The sequence below is a fragment of the Haemaphysalis longicornis genome, unplaced genomic scaffold (genome assembly GCF_048455015.1).
Source record: "Haemaphysalis longicornis isolate Haplotype H1 unplaced genomic scaffold, Haemaphysalis longicornis Haplotype H1 scaffold_1, whole genome shotgun sequence".
NCBI lineage: Eukaryota > Metazoa > Arthropoda > Arachnida > Ixodida > Ixodidae > Haemaphysalis > Haemaphysalis longicornis.
In genome coordinates this window covers 146,799,931-146,822,475 of record NW_027526203.1, presented here as the reverse complement: position 1 = coordinate 146,822,475, position 22,545 = coordinate 146,799,931, and positions in this window count along the sequence as shown.

Genomic DNA, 22,545 nt, shown 5'->3' with positions numbered 1-22,545 from the left:
TTATCTGCGAGGAGGGGCGGCTTTTATACCCGCGCTAACGCAGAGGAGGAGGAAAAAAAACGTTTATTGCTCCCATTGAATGCGAAGAAAGAAGCGCGGGATTGTTCTCAGACATCCATGGTGGGTTTCGTTCCCGGTCCAGGATGCCATGGCCAGCTGCAGCTCAAATGGCCTTAGTCACCAGGCCACGCTGGTGTTTCAGGACATCGCTTGTCAGCAGGACCTCCCACTGCTCCGGTGTGGGTTTGATGACTTCTGGTAGTTCGGTGACGCTTTTACACTCCCTCACCATGTGGTACAGGTTTTGGACGTCCCAGAGCAGAAGTTGCAGTCCTAGCTGAAGAGCGTGGGGTGTATATTGAACAGCTAGCTATGGTGTCCGGAGCTGAGTTTGTATGCAGTCTCGGAAATTGTGTGGCTTCTTCTTTGGTTAGCTTCGGGTGGGGTGGCGGGTATCTTCTGTTTGATATCATGTAGTGTTCTACTATGTCTCTGCTGCCCTTGGGGATGGACGGGAGAAAAAAAAGCAACTCTCATCCCCGTCGGCTGGAATAATCCCCTTCTGGAGGGTTCGACGTGGTTCAATGCTGGTAATACGAATCGGCTTCCGGGCCAATCCGGAGCCTGCTGGTCACGAAGAAATGGCCGTTTACTTTTGGTTATTTATTTCGCACTCTGAAACGCATGAACTCGCTGTGTCTCCAGTTCACGCGGGTGGCTGAGCGATGATTCATTGACTATCTGTTTGACAAATTTCTGTAAGGCTCCCGGTGGAGAATAGAAAAGGAAAGTGCCATGAACACAGCGTCTGTGCCACGTTAATAAAAACGGTATACAGTAATTATTAGATGCTATATAAATTACTAAGTTGGTACACTAATGCGCTGTAAGCGTATCCCCATAGAAATGTCTTGTAAAAATTTTGAATAGAGCAATACGGCACTCGGGCTGCCTCTTGACTTCAAATAATTTCTATCTAGTTAATAATGCGATTCTGCTCCAAAAACGAAGGAAGCTCACACTAACGCGTAACACTTGAAGGTAGCGATTCTGTGTGCAATAGTAGCCTGTTTCCTCTTTTTTGGCTCACGGCGTTGCTTAAGCCTCGCCACTGTACGAGCGACCCCAGCTGTACGTTCGTCTGCCTCCATCGCACACGGCTGTGCACCGCACGTGGCCTTCTGGCCTTTCTTCGTGGCGCGCGCGCTTATCGCTCCGGCAACGGCCTCCTCGGCTTCCTCCCCCAGGTGGTGACACGGGTCCCGTGCATCGTGCACGTTTCCGTTCCCTCTCGCCCCTGTCGCCTATCGCTCCCGCCATCGGGACGCTGCTGATTTAAAGCAAAGCTTTCTGCCTCTACAAGCCAACATTTCCTTCGTTGTGTGCGGGACAAGAAACTCCCAACGCGGCTGGGAAGGGGAAGGGTGGTTTTCACTAACGGATCAGAAGTAGATGGTGCGGCGAATGGTTACCCAGCATTCCGCGCACGCTGTTCACACCAGCGGGTGCGTCGGCGGGACGGCTTTGCCGTCTGCTTTAGCGACGGTCGTTTTGGGGCGGTTTTGACGCAGCTTCGCGTCAAAAGCGCGCTTCCTTTGCATGGCTTGTTTGACAGCACTTCCTGGTTAACCCGGACCCACGGAATTAAGTGGTCGTACGACAAAGATACGTTAATGATTGGTTTGCTGTAAGGCGGGAAAGAAAACTGTATATACAGCATACAGACACCTGGACGCTAGAGAAACGCTACCCTTTGCGCACTGCTTACCACGAATGAAGCTCTGTTTTCTAAATTGGTGAATACCGATTCGGATGTGTTTTAAGAGGTATTACAAAAGGCGAGAGGAGTAACTGGTTCTGATAAATAGCGATTATCAAAGTTCCCTCAGCTTTCTCGCAATTTTTAGACGTACGAAACCCACTAGTTTTAATCTGCATAAATCGGACTACCTAAGCTAACATGGCACATTGTTTCGGTGTCTGCGCTTGTGTCGCGCGGTAGCGTAGCCCCAAGCTAGCACATGAGCATGGCTAGGTTCTGCTGTCTCACCCTTCGAAAGACGCCCCTCTTCGTTTTCTTTCAGCTGACGAACGGCAGGGCTACAGCGGCGGCGTCTGCCGCTCGAGCCCTGCCGTGGCCGACGCTGCTGCGTTCTGGATACCGCCCCCAGGAATTCCAGGTAACGGCTGGCAGAATCACATGTTTCACTCTTTGTACAGCCAGGTGTGTGAAATCAAGTGGCGTCGCATGGTCAATTGTTGTGGGTGTCGTTGAAAGCTTTGCCTTCCAACCACCTTCGCAGCGTGGATTGGCGCCAACTCTTTTTATTGCCTGGTTTGGGTCAATAGATACATGCCTAACATCACAACATAATTACACCGAAAAGGTATTATTACATGCCTTGCTAGTGTGTCAGGTTTGAGAAATCGGCTGGGTATCTGCTCCGTTCGTGCGCAATGTCGAAATCGTCGCGCTCCTCCCAAGGTAAACGCGCTAAAGATTTGCTCAAGTCCGTTTAAATTTTCCGCGGTCCCCTGATCTAGGCCGGGTGCCTTGATTGCAGGGCTGCCGTACGGCGGAGACGCGCGGGAATCGTGGCGCCCTACTTCAACGTTTATAGAACTACGTTGCCCTACTCCCCGTGCGTTCCAAGCAAAACTTTGAACCTGTGTAGTGGAACCTCCCGTAACTGTTGCCGCTTCATTTCTTAAAATGCCACCAGAAGCTATAGTGGCGCGGGCGACAACAGGCGACGGAGTGGATTTTTATTCTGCAGTGAATGCAGTATTTCATTTCGCCAAAATCACGCATCTATGATTTTTTTTCTATGAAGGAACACTGCAAATATCGCTAATGTATTTTTTTCTGTCTTGTATTTGCGTAATGTGTTGTTCTTGTTCAACAATTTTGGCAAGCATAAACATTGACACCGGACTCAGACGTTTACATTTGGCTGTGACTACATAAGACTATTGCGCAGTTACCCGCCGCGGTGGCTCAAAGGCTAAGGCGTTGCGCTACTGAGCACGAGGTCGCGGGTTCGATTCCCGGCCGCGGCGGCCGCTTTTCTGATGGAGGCGAAAAGCAAAAACGCCCGTGTGTACGAGATTCCGGCGAACGATAAAGATCCCCAGGAGGTCAAAATTAATCCGGAGCCCTCCACTACGGCGCGCCTCATCACCTGCGTTGCGTCGGCGCGTTAAACCTCCACAATCAATCAATCACTATTGCGCAGTTTCTATTTCACTTTGGCCGGCTGGCTGAATCGAGACACAGACAGACAGGCAGACAGACATATAGACAGACCAAAATTTCTGGATTTAATTAGCTAAAGAAAGACTATCGTATTCGAAAGGCAGTAGCCTCGCCACACTCTCCAGCAGAGTCACCCACTGGAGTGGACTAGGCTGGCCTTTAATCACCTCGGCTATGTAACCAACCTTCTCACAAAAATATTCCGTCCTGGGCCTCGCATCTGTATCCCTGTACCGACGGGCCATGCGAACTTTCCATATACCATGTAGGGCCAGTAACATTATGAAGTCGTAGGGAACAACCCCTTCATTTTCTATGGCTAAAAACGTAATTCCTTGACTATCCACAGAATAGAATAGAATAGAATTTTATTTCATGTTCTTTATAAGACATGACGGGGCGAGAGAAAAAGCTGCTGTGGACAGCTTGACGAGCTCTCGCCTCGTACGGGTGTATGGGCAGTAGATGGCGCCTGACGGTATACATCCTAGAGCGTTTGCGTATAATTGATACAGGGCAATTTCAATAAGACCATGTTTTTTTGTAAAATTCAGTACACTATTAATAAAGAAAATGTTGTTACAACAAATGTCGTTAAATAAACAGAAATGAGAAAGATACAAGTTTATACAATGTCTAGCGGAACATTGCTTGCATACATAGCCCGAACTGGTACTCTTCGTGAAAAGAGAGACAGAGAGAGAGAGGAAAGAAAAGAGCAATAATTATTACAGGTACACAAGTAAGAGGAAAGAAAAGAGCAATAATTATTACAGGTACACAAGTAAAAGCTCAGGAATCCTTAAAGAATGAAAGCCAACGCCACGTTCAGTAAATTGATTTAGAAGCTTGGGGACAGTGTGGGACAACATTTGATTCCCATAGTTAGTTCTGCTACAGCGGACCGTCCAATGTTCAGTATGTCGAGTGTTGTACACAGGTACATTGGGAATTAATTGCGGAAAACTAGTAAGGAATTTCTCGCTACGCTTTGCCTCGCTTCTTAAAGCTGTGATGAGGCGGTAATCATAAAAATTGTCTGCACTAACCAGGTTGAGTCTGCACTAACCAGGAAAATCTTTCTTTAACGTACGCTGTAACTTGTCCCACCGGAAGACCCCATCCCAACAAACTATGAACACGAGTTCGATTATCTCTGGCTTTTTGCACGGGTCGCAATCAGAGCCCCAAGGCACAAATAAAGCTTTCTCACGCAGACATGTTTTTACTGGTAGTACCCCACATGCAATTTAAAGAAAAACGATTTAACACAGCCAGGAACTGGCGTTGTTTTCAGGCGCCGAAGAACATCTTGTCTCGGCCTCACACGGTATAAAGAGTTGTACAGTGGGATTGGTAAGACTGTATCCACGAGATTCTTATGAGAAGAGATGAGATGAGATGAGCACATGAGATGAGTATTCCGAGGTGGAGCGGGGACAAAGAAACCTTACGCCATCTCCAACTTCACGTAGGTATCCATGGGTTCCGCCACCAGAAACACTTCAGGAAACAATCAATTCGGACAGCTCTGTAGCCAAACGAAGCTGGCACAGTGTGTGCAAGAAAGGGTATGTTACACACAGCAGAAAAAAGAAACGGTTTACTACTTGGCGCAAGAATTAGTGCACCAAAGAAAGTTCACCGGAGCGGACACGACGAAACAGGTTTGTCCGACTCATTTGCTCCCATGTGGAATCCCACAAAAACACGGCAAACACACGCTGCAATCTTTCATTTCATTTCATTCATTTCCACTTAAGGGCTCTGACGGCATTGCATAAGGGGGGCGTGCAGAAACGTATGACACAGCGTTATGAAAAAAAGATTAGAAGGCAACAAAGAAGAAAAAAAATAACAAATTACAAAGGTACAGCAATAATAGCAGCAAATACAAAATTACGGTACAAACAATACAGTTCAAAAGTGAAAAAATACATCAGTAAAAAGAAAGAAAACAGTTTAGGCACATTTGATACGCACGTATTATGGAGCATGGTTGAGCAATTTTCGCGGAATAATTTGCGGTCTGCGCATGGGGCTATTCTATCGGGCAAATTTTTTCAGCGGGTGATTGCTTGAGGGAAGAATGAGTTGAGCATTGATGCAGTACGGCTGGTTAGTCGTGCTATGGCGTTGCTGTGCTCATACGAGACGAGGTTCGGTGCGCGGTTTTAAGAGAGGGTGTCTGGATTTCATGTGATAATAAAAGGCATGAAGAGGGCAGAGGCGTGATATTATCCGGAGTGACTCAGTGAACACAGGTTCAAAGATTGCTTTAGAGCAGTGACGCTGGTGTTAGTGGAGTACTCTGAGCAGATAAAGCGGGCGGCATAATTCCGTATGGCTTATAACTTGAGGGTGAGGTATGCCTGTGAGGGCTGCCAAATTGACGATGCATATTCCAGTTTTGGTCGTACGCACGTTAGGTAGGCTAGTTTTTTGATGTCCGAAGGTGCAAGTTTTAATTCCGGCGTAGGTAGCCGAGCGTGCGCGCGGTGTCTGAGCAAATGGTTTGTATGTGTAATGTCCATGATAGGGATAGTGAGAGATGAACTCCGAGGTATTTGTAGGACGCTGCAGCGGCAATCGGGATTCAGGTACTAGAACTGTGTTATGGTGTTGGTACGAGTGAATGATACGAGTTCACATTTTTCTGTGTTTAGTGGCATTAATGATTCATCACACCATGCTGCGATATGGTGGAAATCATGTTGAAGAGCAATGCTGTCTTCAGGGTTGCGGATGGTAGTGTAGATGACGCAGTCGTCGGCGAACAGCCTTAACTGATTAACAATATTATTGGGTAGGCGTTAATGTAAATGAGGAAAAGCAGTGGTGAGAGGAACGCACCCTGTGTGACCCAGGATGTCACATTAGTGAGGGGCGAATGATGGTCATTGACAGTTATGAATTTTTTGCGATTGGGGAGGAAATATTTAAGCCAGAAAATTATGTTAGATGGAATTCCAAGGTTGGAAAGTTTAGCGAGCAGTCGGTTGTGGGGAACCGTCTTCTTAGACTTCTTAGAGAAGTCTAAGAAGACGGCATCGATCTGAAGTTTGGCGTCCACATATTGTAGTAAGTGAATAGTGAATTCTGGTAATTGCGATTCGCACAAGTAGAATTTTCGGAAGCCATGCTGGTGTGGGTAAAAACGTTTATCGACTCTAGATGGGTCATTATGTTGGAGAATATAATGTGCTCAAGTAGTTTAGATGAGATTTTGGTCATTGAGATAGGACGATAGTTTGCTGGCATGCATTGCAGGGTTACCAGATTTAAAAATTGGTACGATCTAGACTTTTTCCCAATCATCCGGGACCTGCCCGGTGTCAAGTGACTGGGTAAATATTAGATGTAAAATATGACTAGAGACTGCTAGGGTCCCTAGCAGTCATTCAGGCATTACGGAACCAAGGGGTAGATGAGCATTATGTAACAATACTAGAGGATATCTACAATGGGTCTACAGCTACGATCATCCTCCATAGGGAGAGCAGTAAAATACCTATAAGAAAGGGTGTCAGACAAGGAGACACAATCTCTCCAATGCTATTCACAGCATGTTTACAAGAAGTATTCAGAACGTTGGATTGGGAACAGGTGGGTGTAAGGGTTAATGGAGAATACCTCAGTAACCTCAGATTTGCTGATGACGTTGCCTTGCTAAGTAACTCGGGGGACGAATTGCAAAGCATGCTTTCCGCACTAGACGAACATAGTAGAACCGTGGTCCGGAAAATTAATATGCAGAAAACTAAAGTAATGATCAATAACCTCGGGACAGCACAGCGGTTTGACATAGGTGGCGAGGCAGTGGAAGTGGTAAGCGAATATATCTACTTAGGCCAAGTTGTGACCCCAGATCCAAACCATGAGGCAGAGATAATTAGAAGGATCAGAATGGGGTGGGGTGCATATGGCAGACATTCTCAGATAATGAATAGCAGCCTACCATTGTCGCTGAAGAAGAAAGTGTATGACAGCTGCATCTTACCGGTACTCACCTACGGGGCAGAAACTTGGAGGCTCACTAAGAGGGTTCAACTTAAATTGAGAACAACTCAGCGGGCAATGGAGCGGAAAATGATAGGTGTAACATTAAGGGACAGGAAGAGAGCGGAGTGGGTCAGGGAGCAAACTGGTGTTAAAGACATATTAGTAGAAATTAAGAAGAAGAAATGGACGTGGGCAGGACATGTAATGCGAAGGCAAGATAACCGCTGGTCATTAAGGGTAACAGAATGGATCCCTAGAGAAGGCAAGCGTTGCAGGGGGCGGCAGAAAGTTAAATGGGCAGATGAGATAAAGAAGTTTGCGGGGAGAAATTGGTCACAGTTGGCACAGGACCGAGGCAATTGGTGAATAATGGGAGAGGCCTTTGCCCTGCAGTGGGCGTAGATAGGCTGGTGATGATGATGATGATGATGATGACTAGAGAGCAGTCGGGTATTTTTTACTAGTTTAGTGTTAATCTGATCACAGCCGGCTAAAGATGAAAGTTTAATAGCTTTTATAAGGTTAGATATTCCCTCAGGGCAGATTACAATATCAGGCATTTCGATAGGGGGAGGGTACAGTGGTGTGACGGCACCAGTGTTACTGGCAGAGGAAAGTACAGAGGAAAAGTGCTCGTTAAGGGCAGTGGCGCATTGGTTTGTGTCGATAGTAACTCCATCCGAGTTAGTGAGTGCTATGCGGCTGTATCGGGACTCGGGTGATAGGTTGCGCCAGAATTTGTTTGGGTTTGTCTGAATAATGGATAACAGATCTTCGGAGAAGCATTTTTCTTTTGCTGCAGTTAATTCTTGGATATATTGCGCAGCGCATGTGTTGTAACGATCCCATGCTAAAGAGCTGTTTGAATGTGCTATTCTGTACATGCACTTTTTGCGGCTACGGAGCCATTTTAGGAGTTGTGCAAACCATTCATTGTTAGAGTCGGATTTGATAACTATTGTTTGAATGTGTCTGTTTTTAAGATTAAGTAACGTAGTCTTGTACAGTTCCCAGTTGGCATTAACGGATCTGGTTAGGTAAGTATCTCGGAAGCTATCGAAGAAAAAACCAAGTTCATTTTTGATGGCATCGAAGTTTCGCCTCTTATAATCTGTGATAAGTTGCGTTGTGGGTGATCGCCTTTTTAGTTGGGAAGCGATGCAAATATGAATTAAACTATGATCGCTAAGTCCGGGAAGTGCAGTTACTAATTTAATGTCATCAGGGCAGGATGTTAGCAGCAAGTTGAGTGCGTTGTTGCCTCTGGTAGGGCGTGCTTTGGACTGATGAAGGTTGAAATTTAATGCTACGTCTAGGAATTGATCTGCTTCTTTAGAAGAACTGTCAGGGATTGAAAGTAAAGGCCGGCTGATTTGTGAATAGATGAAATCACCAAATATGAAGGTGGGTGTATCGGGATATTTATTCTGAACTAATGTTAAAGAATTGCGGAACATATGTTACAAAAACTGGAGAGGATGTCCGGTGGCCTGTAGAAAATACGGAATATTAATTTCCGAGGAGGATCGAATACGCCAACCCACGTTAGTTCGATATTTTTGTGGGCGCATATGATCGAAGATGATAAGTTATTTTTTATAGCTATGAGAACACCACCGCCTCTACGGTCGTTACGATCGCGGCGATAAAGAGGTAAATTGAGGTTAGAGGGTAGCACTACATCATCGTTTACGTTTTCGTCTAGCCAAGTTTCTTTCAGTGTTAAAATGTCAGCGCTGATATCTTCAATAAGGCTCTGAAGCTGATAGCGTTTAGAGCTTGCACTTCTAATGTTTGTAAATGCAACGTTAAGATTTAAAACTGATGCAGGGCGATGGCTCGTGGTACTCAGGAATCGACGAATGGGCTCGTGGGAGATCTTTCTACATTGGCACTCCTGCAGTGTACTGCCTGCGTCACGTACCACAGTTTGTATACGAAATACAAATTACAAACAGCAGCACGTGTAAAAACTGATAGTTGCTTTCCCCCCACTTTTCGGCCTTGTCGCGTATCTCGATTGCTTGCCTTCGCCAGTACAGGTCCTATCCCAAAAATTATCAAGCGGGACACCTAAGCACATCGTGGGCGTGGCTACCCAGTTTATTGCAAATACGCTGGGCTTCGATTGTAATTTACCATGCCAAAAACCAAGGCACTTATCCCACTTAACGCTGCCACCGCTATATTTGCAAAACCTTTTTTAAAATATCAATACTCTCGTTTATGCTACTTGAATCCGTACAGAACAACGCGATATCACCGGCGTAAGCAAGTACGCGCCCTTCGCACGCTTGCAAAGTAAAGCCCTGAATTTTACCGCTGTGAACGATGGTGGAAAAACGACTCAATGTAAATAAAAAAGAGCAAAGATGATAGGGGAAAGTGAGTGCCTCAGTCTAATGGGAGCGCAAACAGATTTCTTTACTATAATACTTGTGGTGCACTACTTGTACGCCATATCAGTAATTATTCTTTCTACACTCACGCGTTCAAGAATTTTCATCCTTATTTCATGTGACACCTTATCAAAGGCCTTCTCTAATTCTATCTGTAGCATTGACACCGCTTGATCCATTTTATCACAGCAGTCTATGATGGATCTGGCTGCATGTATATTTGCTGTAATTGAACGGCCCTTTATGCCACACGTTGGATGGGTTCCAACTACATCTTGAACTACTAACTGCAAACGTCTTTTCCGCGCCGATCGCTTGCGGAAGGGGGTGTCGTTTGACCTCTAGCTCTCAAGGGCAAGACTGGTGACTGTGCAAAAACTGCCCAAGGTAGCGAGTGTAGCTTTCGCTACAAAATGGTGCATATATCTTCTCAAGACAGCTTCGGCCTTCCCAGTTAAGGGCGTCATTGTGTAACATGTAGCAGCATCATTTAGAAGTCACCATTATCGCCTTTTTGCATTTAAGGCCGTTTGAATATAAGGGACAGAGCAAAAGAGCACGCTATGAGAAGCACGAAACATTCATTGTGTGCAAGTTTATGGTCATGGAAAGTCCTCTCAGAATGCTCTCTCAAGGGCAGAAGGCATGACGGGCGCATTCAACGTGAAGTTGTAAAAGAGGCCCGGTCACACACTTCTTCAGTGGGCTTGAAATAACAGCTACCATGCAGGTGCTCAAGTTTCGCTTTGTTTTGAAGAGGTCCTGTCAATCAACGGCACGTGTCTACCGTTATCGAGATGCCAGGATGCGCCACTGGATTCTTCGAGCTCATTTCGTACGAAAGTGACAGAGGAGCGATGCACGGCGCCGCCTGCTTCCTTGCGCGAGAATCTTGTTCCTGTGACAGCAGCCGGACAACCCCCCTTGTCATCAACATCACTGCTTCGGCACCCATATAAGGACGACCCCGCCGCACACTCCTTCCGTGGGCTTTGGATTGCAGCTGCCATACGGTTTCCTCAAGTTCGGCGCTTTTTTGCAGAGGTTTCTCCTCGACCTTCTTCGTTTGCTAAGCGCTCAACTTGCTGCTTCTCCCAAGCCGCGGCGTTGTATCTAACATTGTTTGTAAATGCATTTCTGTTGTGAAGCTGTTACTCTTAGGCGCGGATATCGAGGTAAGTCCTGGCCCTTGTAATGATTCTGATGAAACTACCCCCCTGAGGATCCGAGTGAGAATATTGATAATTCGGCCTTTCATCCGTGATAAAGTCGCTAAACTCCAAAATTGATAAAAATCACATCAAGTGCTTTCGCAACTGAACGAGGTTAATGAAAATTCAGTTATACCTTGGAAAAAAACTTACGGACATCAAAGAAAGACTTATAACAGTTAAATAAATAATGGCTACGTCCGAAAGGATGTCTACCGCCCGACAGTTCTCGTTCCGTCGCGGAAGAAGTATGCCGGGGAAAAGATTGCCTTATGCGTCGCCTTGAAGCATTTGAAGACAGGTCACGTCGTGAAAACTTAATTTTTGATTGGTTGCCTGATAGACTAAACGAGCCATGGGATGGATCATAAAATAAAATTTGCGAAGTGCTTTCTTCTATTCTAGAAAAGCCACTTCCCAAAGGGGTAATCGAACGCGCCTATAGTTTTGGGAATTTGTCCATAAGAAGCCTAGACCAGTTATAGCTGAATTTTTATGTTTCAAAGCAAAAGACTCGGTATTTTTTCTCGGTCGAAACTGAAGCCCTCTAATGTCAGCATTACCGAACATTTCTGCGTTGCAACTAGAAGGTTGTGAAAGAAGTTTATTGCATTCGGTAAATCCAGCGGACGGCAGTTTTAAGTTCGATGCAACCAAGTCTCTATCAACAAGAAATGTTAGGTATATGTACAGCCTTCTGACAGTGTAGGCAAAATTTATCTTCATAAGGACGGTGCCCGTGTACGCAATGCTGTTTCCACAGGACAAGCGGCTACACTCAGAACTCTGCAGTCGTAGCTAGGAGGTAAAATTAGTTGCTTGCTTTTAAGTATCCGCTGTGTCCATATCCTCATTCATTGATACATGTAACGCAGATATTGTGGCACTAGCCGAAACTTGGTTATATACGCAGCTATCGTGTAGCAAAATTCTACACTGTGAAAAGTCTTTTCATTTTTATCGTTGTCACGAAGGCACAAGATCGGGGTGTGAACTTAAGTGATCATAGCAATCGCAGACTATCTTCAGTCTTACTCTGTTCTAGTTTTGTCGCCTTTGGAAATAGCTTGCACAGTGTTCGCAAAAAACACCATGACGCAATATTTTGTGTTTGCCGTAGACCATCAAATGCCCCCTCATTATTTCGTAATAGCTTCATGACGTACTTAGTAATATTGACGTAGGGTTTCCCAAATAATTCCTTTTTCTTCTGGGGGATTTTAACTATCCCAAAATTGTTTGTACACAATACTGCCTTGGTGTCTCAAGCTTGTCACGCGAAACTGCTGAGTTTCTTGATTTGTGTTCAACATTGAAGTTTTCACAACTTGTGGCCCAACCAATCCGCATGTCATTAACAAGCGCCACTGAGGCACGCAAGTTAGCAACAGTGGCCATTTTGTACTTATCAGTGTTGCCAGATTGCCGCTTTTATGTCCTCACCGCTAACTTTGACGAGGTCATTCGTAAACAACATTGTCGAAGACGCAGCAACAGGGCATCTTCGGGTAGACTTCTGCAGCCGAAATGCCGCGAAGCGCGTTATGTTTGATTCGCGTTCGGAACGACGCCAGTCGCGCGCAGCCGCAGAGCAGGGAGAACAAGCTGAGACTACCACAGTTGACGGACACAAAACGCACAAACAAGAAAATGGCGGTGCCCATGAACCGTCGCAGTCGAAACAAAGGCCACGTGATGCGAACTGACCAATGACCACGGCAGCTGCACGGAAGAATAGGAGAAAAGAGTGCCGATACTCTGTAACCTTATCTGGTGACACTAGTCTAGTAGTAACCACTTCGCCAGATCTTTTCACTCGCTCGCTTGTACGCCAGGGCTTAGCGACCACGGTTTCATCCATGCCATATTAAAGCGAGCGCAAACAGATCAAGCGGTAAGCCAAAGTACAGCCGCCGAATTTTTTAATATTATCGCGGCAGCGTCGACTGCAGGGTCGGTCAGCGCCTTTACACGGTAGTAACTGACGAAACGGGGGACAATAGATCGCCCAGTGCGCATGCTCAGAACGAAGCCGCCAGTGCAACCGGCGTCTGCTAGGGTGTTCCCACAGGCTGTCGCAATTGCGGGAATACCCTAGCAGACAGCGGGTGCCCTGGCACTGGCGGCTTCGTTCTACGCATTCGAACTGCGCGATCTATTCTCGCTCGTTTCGTCAGTTGCTACCGTGTGAAGGCGCTGACCGACCCGGGGGTCGGTGCCGCGATAATATTTAAAACTTCGGCCGCTGGGCGTACGTGCTTACGGAAAAGGTGACTTTTGGTCGATTAGTAAAGACTTTTAGGTATTATTTAATGATCATATGACCACATTTTTAGAACGAACTGTCGCTACAAAATTGGCTCTCTTCAAAGACAAAGTGTATTCCGTAATCAATAAGTATATAAATTTACGAGTTATTTATTGCAATCATCGGTCCCCGTGGTTCAAACTTTCCCTCAAACGTCTCGTAAATAAAAAGAAGAGGTTTTTCCGCAAAGCAGGACACAGCAATAACGCCACAACGTGGTCCGCGTATCGTATCTGCAACTCAAAATTTGGAAGCGCTATCCGAAGTGCAAAACGTGTTTTTTCCAACGTCCAACGTGTGACGTTCGGACATTGATAGCGGCAGCCGACGGCGTGCATCGAAACCCGGAAGAGCCGAAGCAGGTTCCACCCCGCGTTCGAGAAACGACCAGCCTTGGGATACATTCCCATACATTCCCCCCCCCCCCCCCCCCCCTTGGCGTCCTGCGGAGGCGTCGCACATGCGCGCGAAGCGCGCAACGACTGGCCAACCGCCAGTTCCCAGAATCAGCACCCAGCTCTTCCTTTCCTCCGCGCACCGGCGGAGGTCATAAGGAGGACCGCACGACCCTCGGTCGCTCTCTCCCCACTCGCCGTCGTCGGAGACGCCGTAGGAGACGCCGTCGGAGACATCCGACAGTCCTCCCGAATCTCGGCCGAGATCGAGGCGATGAATACACCCCGTACTCTTCTACGCAGACCGGCGAGTCCGCAGCAGAACTTTGAGTTCGCCCCACATACTCATTGATATCACTGCAGAACCGCAACAATTGCTCAAATGGAACCGTTAGTAGTACCCTAGGTTGGAATATTGCCACAGATAACCAATTTAAAGCTTTCCTCGTCGTCCTCGAGGATGGAATAAATTCACAATTTTTGAACACCATAGACATCTATTCTTTCATAATTCTTGCTGAAATTTTAAACCAGTCTTTAAATTCTTGGGTGTTACCTGACGATTGGGAAATTTCCAAAGTGGTACCATTCTTCAAATGTGGTGATGTACATAACCCCCTTAAATATCGTCCCACTTCATTAACTAGAATTTCTTGCAAACTGTATGAACATAATCACACAAGTTTGCTTACATTCTTTTGAGAATAACTCCTTTTTTTCGCCATGCCAACACGGTATTCGAAAATCTTCTTCTTCTTAAACTCAGTTAATTTCTTTCTCAAGTGAAATTTTTTTGTGCTCATTACGATAAGCATTTGATTTATTCCATCTTTTTGAACCTTTCCAAAGCGCTTGACTTCGTTTCTCATGCCCAGCTCTGTCTGAAGCTACGTAACGTAAACATTGATCCCCAAACTTTTTAACCGAACAATCACAGTTGGTTACAGCGAATGATTATGAATCACCCTATTTTCTAGTAGGGGGTGCCTTAAGGTTCCGTGCTCGGCCAACTCTTGTTACTGATTTACATCAATGACCCGCCTAACACCATCAGTTCTCACATCAGGTTATTTGCAGACGACTGCATTTTATACGGAGTGACTTCTTGTATGGCTCCATCATCAACACTGCAGTCTTACCTTTATGAAGTATAAAATTGGGGTGACACTTGAAAAAATGCGCCTAAATTGTAATAAATGTAAAATGATCAGAATTTTCGCGACAAACTAATTTTGGTGAAGCACTACCGACCTTATTCACCATTCATGGCGAATAACTTGAAATAGTAGCTACTTACAAGTATTTATGGACGCAGATAACTAACAACATATCCTGGGAAACACATGTTCATTATATAATATTGTCACGAAGACAAGGACGATGCAGTGGTGTTGAATGAGAAACACGTTTATTGGAGCGAACTTGTGCTCCCCTAACAACTCAAAAGAATACAGAGGCGGCGAAGCAGCGGTCAACAAAGTGACTTGCACAGGCGAGTGTCGTCGAATCGAATGCCCCGGCGTCCGCACTGCAGGCTTTTTATCTTTTGGCGCGCGTGGTTCTCGAAACGTCGATTCGCATCGAGAACATAGTAGATCCAAGAAGATTATTCTGGGCTGTTCACGTTAGATCGGAATGCTCTCCCTATCACAACAGATAACACATGCGGCACAGAAAGAAAGAATGGAACACGCGCTTCCCTTGGCGCAGAGATAACACAGACCGGCGCAGCCGGGCGGTAAAAGCAAAACACAAATAAACAAACCCAATGTATGGTTCGCGGCATTACCCCCCCCTCTAAGAGTGCATCGACCCGATGCTAACATAAGCGACAGTCCGAACAAATGAAAATAAAAGTTCGTCATCGTCCGTAGAAAGGTTTTAAGCGAACCACGTGGACGACTTCAGGCCGCGTGCGTCGTCGTGATGTGCCGGAGTCACCATCGGGGATCACTTCGTAGGTAAGTTGGCCAACACGTCGTAGAATCTGGTAGGGTCCGAAATACCTTCGCAGGAGCTTCTCACTGAGTCCGCGTCGTCGGATGGGAGTCCAAACCCACACACGATCCCCTGGTTGGTACTCGGCGTCTTGGCGTCGGAGGTTGTAGCGGCCCGCATCCACCAGCTGCTGGTCCGTTATACGAACTCGAGCGAGCTGGCGGGCCTCCTCCGCACGTTGAAGATATCCGTGGACGTCGGCGTTGAGATCGTCGTCTTCTACGTGCGGAAGCATGGCGTCGAGCATCGTAGTCGGCCTTCTACCGTAGACAAGCTCGAACGGCGTCAGCTGTGTCGTCTCCTGGATAGCCGTGTTGTACGCAAACGTGACATACGGGAGCACTTCGTCCCAAGTCTTATGTTCAACGTCAACGTACATTGACAGCATATCTGCAATTGTCTTGTTCAGACGTTCTGTTAGTCCGTTCGTTTGGGGGTGGTACGCCGTCGTTCTTCGGTGATCCGTGTTGCTGTAGCGTAATACTCCTTGCATCAGCTCCGCAGTAAATGCCGTTCCGCGGTCTGTGATTAGGACTTCCGGGGCTCCATGTCGCAGCACAACCTGGCTTATAAAGAACTTCGCCACTTCTTGTGCAGTCCCCCTCGGAAGAGCGGCGGTCTCTGCGTAGCGCGTCATGTAGTCTGTCGCTACGACAATCCACTTGTTCTGTGATCGTGACGTAGGGAACGGGCCTAAAAGGTCCATTCCAATCTGTTGAAATGGTCTCGATGGGACGGCGATCGGTTGCAGAAGTCCGGCGGGTCTTGTCGGCGGCGTTTTTCGTCGCTGGCAGTCACGGCAGCTCCGGACGTAGTGGGTGACGTCAGAGGTAAGGCCGGGCCAGTAGTACCTCGCCTTGATTTTTCCGATAGTGCGGGCTGTGCCCAGATGTCCGGAAGACGGGTCGTCGTGGCACGCTTCCAAAATTTCGTCACGAAGGTCCGCGGGGATGACGAGAAGGTAATTCGCTCTTGTTCCGGGGCTGAAATTCTTCTTCACAAGGACGGAGTTTCTCAGGCTGAATGCTGGTAAGCTGCGTTTGAAGGTCCTAGGAACGGCAACGTTGCATCCCTCGAGGTACTCGATTATGACGCGTAAGTCGGGGTCGGCACGCTGCTGGGCGGCTAGGTCGCTCTCCGTCACGATCCCGAAGAACGCGCTGTCTTCATCAGAGTCTTGTGGTGGTGGGTCGACGGGGGCGCGGGACAGGCAGTCGGCGTCGGAGTGTTTCCTGCCGGATTTATAAACGACTGTAACGTCGAACTCCTGCAGGCGCAAGCTCCACCGCCCAAGACGGCCAGAGGGGTCCTTCAAATTGGCGAGCCAACACAGCGCATGGTGGTCTGTTACAACCTTGAATGGCCTTCCATACACGTATGGGCGAAATTTTGAAATCGCCCATATAATAGCCAGGCACTCTTTCTCAGAGGCAGAATAGTTTTTCTCCTCCTTCGACAGACCACGGCTAGCATAGGCGATTACCCTTTCGCAGCCGCTTTGCTTTTGGACAAGGACGGCACCCAAGCCTATATCACTGGCGTCCGTATGCATTTCCGTTTCGGCATTTCCGTCGAAATGAGCGAGCACGGGCGGGCTTTGCAGGCGTTTTTGCAGCTCGCCGAATGCTTTTTCTTGGTCGTTTTCCCAGCTGAAAGGGGTGCTATCTTTCGTCAAGCGCGTGAGTGGCTCTGCAATGCGTGCGAAGTTTGCGACGAAGCGCCGGTAGTATGCGCACAGCCCGAGAAATCTCCGCACGCCCTTCTTGTCTTTTGGCCTTGGGAAGTTCGCAATGGCTGAAGTTTTTGCCGGGTCAGGTAGGACTCCCGCGGCGTTGACGACGTGGCCCAAGAACTTCAGTTCCCCGTATGCGAAACGGCACTTTTCAGGCTTCAGCGTCAACCCCGACGTACGAATGGCCTCGAGTACAGACTCCAACCTTGCAAGGTGTTCGTCGAAAGTCCGGGCGAATACCACTACGTCGTCGAGGTATACGAGGCAGGTGTGCCACTTAAGGCCAGCTAGCACAGTGTCCATGACTCTTTGAAACGTCGCTGGTGCTGTGCACAGCCCAAACGGCATCACCTTGAACTCGTATAGGCCGTCTGGGGTTATAAATGCAGTCTTCTCTCGGTCTCTCTCGTCCACTTCAATTTGCCAGTAGCCGGTCTTCAGGTCCATCGATGAGAAGTACTTCGCGTGGCAGAGGTGGTCGAGGGCGTCATCGATTCGGGGGAGGGGGTACACGTCCTTTTTCGTGATTTTGTTCAGTCGCCGGTAGTCAACGCAAAACCTTAATGTGCCGTCTTTTTTCTTTACGAGTACGACGGGCGCAGCCCAGGGGCTTTTCGATGGCTGTATAATGTCATCGCTCAGCATGTCGTCGACTTGAGTCCGGATGGCTTCCCGTTCGTGTGAAGAGACGCGGTACGGTGACTGTCGGGTAGGTCGGGCTCCATCTTCGGTTATTATTCGGTGCTTCGCTAGAGGGGTCTGACGTAGTTTTGCGCTCGACGAAAAACATTCGCTATAGCGACGCAGCAAAGCCAATAATTTTTTCCGTTGTTCTTGCGGTAGCGCCGGATTCACGTCGAATGGCTGCGGGAGCTTGAATGTTTCTACGGGTGTGCGTTCAAAGTCGGCGACTGCGATCACATCACTTGCTTCTTGCGTTTCTTCGAGGAACGCAATTGCAGCTCCCTTGTTTAAATGCTGGTACTCTTCGGTGAAATTAGTGACCAAAACGTGAGATTGGCGTTGCTTAAAGTGCGCAATGCCTCTTGCGACGGAGACACCGCGGTCGAGAAGCAACCTTCGATCACTCTCTACGATAGCGTCGATGTCAGAAGCAGCATCCTCACAGTAGACGGCGATCATCAAGCTTGCGCGGGGTGGCAGGGTGATGTGATCGTCGGCGATCCTGACAGCAGCACGGTGATCGGGGTTCGGCTGCGGCGTCGTGGAGTGTTTGGAGGAAAATGTTATCGACTTGGTCTGCAGATCAATTATTGCGCCGTTGTCCGTCAAAAAGTCCATTCCGAGAATCACGTCGCGGGAGCAGTTAGGCAGAACGACGAACGCCGCAGGGTACGTTGTGCCGTCTATGGTGACGCGCGATGTGCACGTTCCACTTGGCGTCACGAGGTGGCCTCCTGCTGTGCGTATGTGCGGACCGTCCCATCTGGTCATAACTTTCTTCAGTTTAGACGCAAATGGTCCGCTCATTACCGAATAGTCAGCTCCCGTGTCTACGAGGGCGACTACGTCAAAGCCGTCGATGGACACCTTGACGTCAGATGCAGTCGTCCTCGAGTTGCGGGTTCGTCGGGGCGTCGTATCTCTGCTTGTACGTGTTGATGGTCGGGCACTGTGCATCGTCGTTGTCGTCGTCTTCTCAACGGACGTCTTGGTCAGGTCGGGTACGCGTCGCGCCGTGTAGCTGTCGTCGTGTTCAGGAGTCTCGTTAGGGCTAGGTCGGGTCGTCGGGATGAGGGCATGTCGTGAATGATGGTCTTCAGCGAGTCGCTGCGTCGTTGGAGGGTTTTCATTTTTCCGCCGTTGTGCAACTTTACCTCCCGAAGTTGCTGCTTTTAGTTTCCCCCGCGTGGGCTGGGGGACCTTCCACGTGAGAAGTCAGCAGTGCTGCGGCGGTTTGGTGACTGAGACGGGTAGGGCGACGGGGAACGGTTGAAGCGGGCTGGTCCTCGGTTGGTGTTGGAGAGGTATTCTTCGATCTCAGCAGGGCGCTGGCCGTATCGGGGGCGTGGGGCGTCGACGGAGAACCCTCGCAAACCGAGCCTCTTGTAGGGACAGCGACGGTAGATGTGGTCGGCCTCTCCGCAGTGGTAGCACAGCGGGCGATTATCGGGCGTTCGCCACACGTCGGTCTTCCTTGGCGTCTGGTATTGGTCTACAGGGCGTCGGGCGGGCGGCGTTGGACGGCGGTATGGCTCAGCCTCTTTACGACGGGTTGGAGCAGGGCGGGGTTGACGAACAGCCGAGGAGTAGGTCATGGCTTGTGGTTCGCGGGGTGCTTCCGACGGCGTAGAAGTTCCCAGTGCGTTTTGGACTTCTTCTCGGATTACGTCGGTCAGGGAAGCCACTTGAGGTTGCGGCGTCGTTGGAAAAAGCTTCCGAAGCTCCTCCCTGACCACTGCTCGGATGGTCTCTCGCAATGTATCGGAGCTTCCATTTGCAGCACCGATGGTCTCCGAGAACAGCGCGTTGACAGGGCGGTCGTACTGCCTGGTTCGAATTTCTAGCGTCTTCTCCATCGCGGCCGCCTCAGACGCGAATTCGGCCACTGTCTTCGGAGGGTTACGGACTAGACAAGCAAAAAGCTCTTGCTTCACTCCTCGCATTAGAAACCTGAGCTTCTTTTCCTCGGTCATTTCAGGGTCCGCACGACGAAAAAGTCGCTTCATCTCCTCAACAAAAATCACGACTCCTTCGTTGGGGTGCTGCGTTCGAGTTTCAAGCAAAAGCGCAGCTCGCTCTTTTCTCACCACGGTAGTGAAGGTCTTAAGGAACTCCCTCTTGAATTGAGTCCAGTCGGTCAAAGAGCTCTCATGGTTCTCGAACCAAGTTCGAGCAGCATCTTCTAAGTAAAAGAAGACATGCCGGAACGTTTCTTCATCGTCCCACCTGTTGAAGATGCGGACGCGCTCCAACTTCTCCAACCATTCTTCGGGGTCTTCAGCGGGGGCTCCCCGGAACGATGGCGGTTCTCGGGGCTGCTGCAGGATGATTGGCGACGTTGTTTCTTGCACCATGGTGTTGGTTGCAGCGTTCCTTCTCTTGGGCCCTTCTGGCAGAAGACCGAACTCGGGCGGTAAATCTTGCAGGCGGGGGCTGGCTCTTGTTGGACTGGCTTGGCGGCTTTTCGAGGTTGTAGTGGGCATGAAGGGTGCGTACCCAGCACCTCCACCAGATGTCACGAAGACAAGGACGATGCAGTGGTGTTGAATGAGAAACACGTTTATTGGAGCGAACTTGTGCTCCCCTAACAACTCAAAAGAATACAGAGGCGGCGAAGCAGCGGTCAACAAAGTGACTTGCACAGGCGAGTGTCGTCGAATCGAATGCCCCGGCGTCCGCACTGCAGGCTTTTTATCTTTTGGCGCGCGTGGTTCTCGAAACGTCGATTCGCATCGAGAACATAGTAGATCCAAGAAGATTATTCTGGGCTGTTCACGTTAGATCGGAATGCTCTCCCTATCACAACAGATAACACATGCGGCACAGAAAGAAAGAATGGAACACGCGCTTCCCTTGGCGCAGAGATAACACAGACCGGCGCAGCCGGGCGGTAAAAGCAAAACACAAATAAACAAACCCAATGTATGGTTCGCGGCAATATAAACAATGCAAACCGAACACACGCATACCTGTGACGTACTTTTTTTGTGGATCCTTCAAACTTAAAAAAGTAGTCCTTTATAAGACACTAATAGGTCCTAAGCTCTAGTGCGCTGGTTCAGTTTGAGATCCAGCGCAGAATTACTTTATTAACGCTTTACAATCAGCACACAGCCGCAGTTCACGCTTTATTATATCTAACTACGCTCGCAAGGTAATTACCGCTTCAGTGAAACGAACACTAAACATGCCTACTGTTTCCCTCCCAAGAAAACTGTCACGAATCTGCTTCATAATGTCTAGCCCTTCAATCCACAGCTGAAAGATGAACCTCTTTCCAGTCCGTCATACGTATCATCGAACTTAGATCACCCTTTTAAAGTTAACGTCCCTCATTGTCGTACTCATTTGCATACCTAAAATATCGGACGACTGAAACCGCTTACCAGCCGCGATAGCCACAATAACCGATGCGCGCGCATTTCCCTCAACAATTGAACGACATTTATATGTTCTGTTGTAGTGCCTTTTGGTGTGTATAGTGCTTTGTATTTTTGTAGATATTTTGCTGGCAATGGCAATTTATTTTGATATCATGCACGTGTCGTCCGGTGTGTTCCCTTGCGTGTTGCACTTTTCCCCTTGCTTTTTGGTGTTTTTTCTCTATCCTTTGTGTTTGAATACATTTTCAGTCAGTTATGTCTGTTTTTGCATTGATGGCTTCGCATTTTCCCCATGCATCTTCCCTCCTTTTATAGTTATTTATTCCAACGCCCTTCTGCAACGCCCCCTGGACATTAAACGTACCGAAATAAATAAATAAAAATAAATAAATAAATAAATAAATAAATAAATAAATAAATAAATAAATAAATAAATGCCGCTCAGTTTGATTCCCCGAGGTCCGGACATTATTGCTGATACTGTGAATGATTTACACTGGTTCCATTTCGTTTGGGTTGACTTCGATTGGAATGTACTATCGGCGTCAAATGATACGCGAACACAAATATATGAACCAGAACGTGCAAAATTGAAAAGTGCTGTTCATACAGTTCATATAATGACGTGCTATTGGTATGCTTGGAAATCCATTTTTCTCAACTTTGTTTTTGTAACTAATCCACGCGTCATTTTGGCTTGCATGGAAAGAAATCGCGCTATTTGTGTGTTCAGGTTCATATTTTCGTGTTCGTGTTTCATTTGACGCCGATAGTACACTTAACGATACATTATATAGGTCAAAGGTTTGTTTTTGTACCTTAGAGTCCACAAAGAGCTAAAAGCTTTCCCAGTTTTCTTTTGGACCTTAGTAGAAGAACGCCGAATCGAAGATACGAACACGGGCCCTCTTTTATACAATAAGCACCAGCACGCCATTGGCACTTTGTTACAGAAAGCAAAAACGAAGCTCGCGATAATGAAGGTTCTCAAAATCCTAAAAAAAGGAAAGCTCATCGAGTTCAAGGTTTCTTTGTTTTATATCGCAGTGCATCGTGAAATTGACTAGATGTGAAAGAAAAAAAATGTGGTGGTGGGGGCACGCCCGAGTGCGAAACTGTTTTTGTATTCATCAAAAGTCAGCTCTCGCTATCGATTTTATCGATCCAAGAGCGCCTG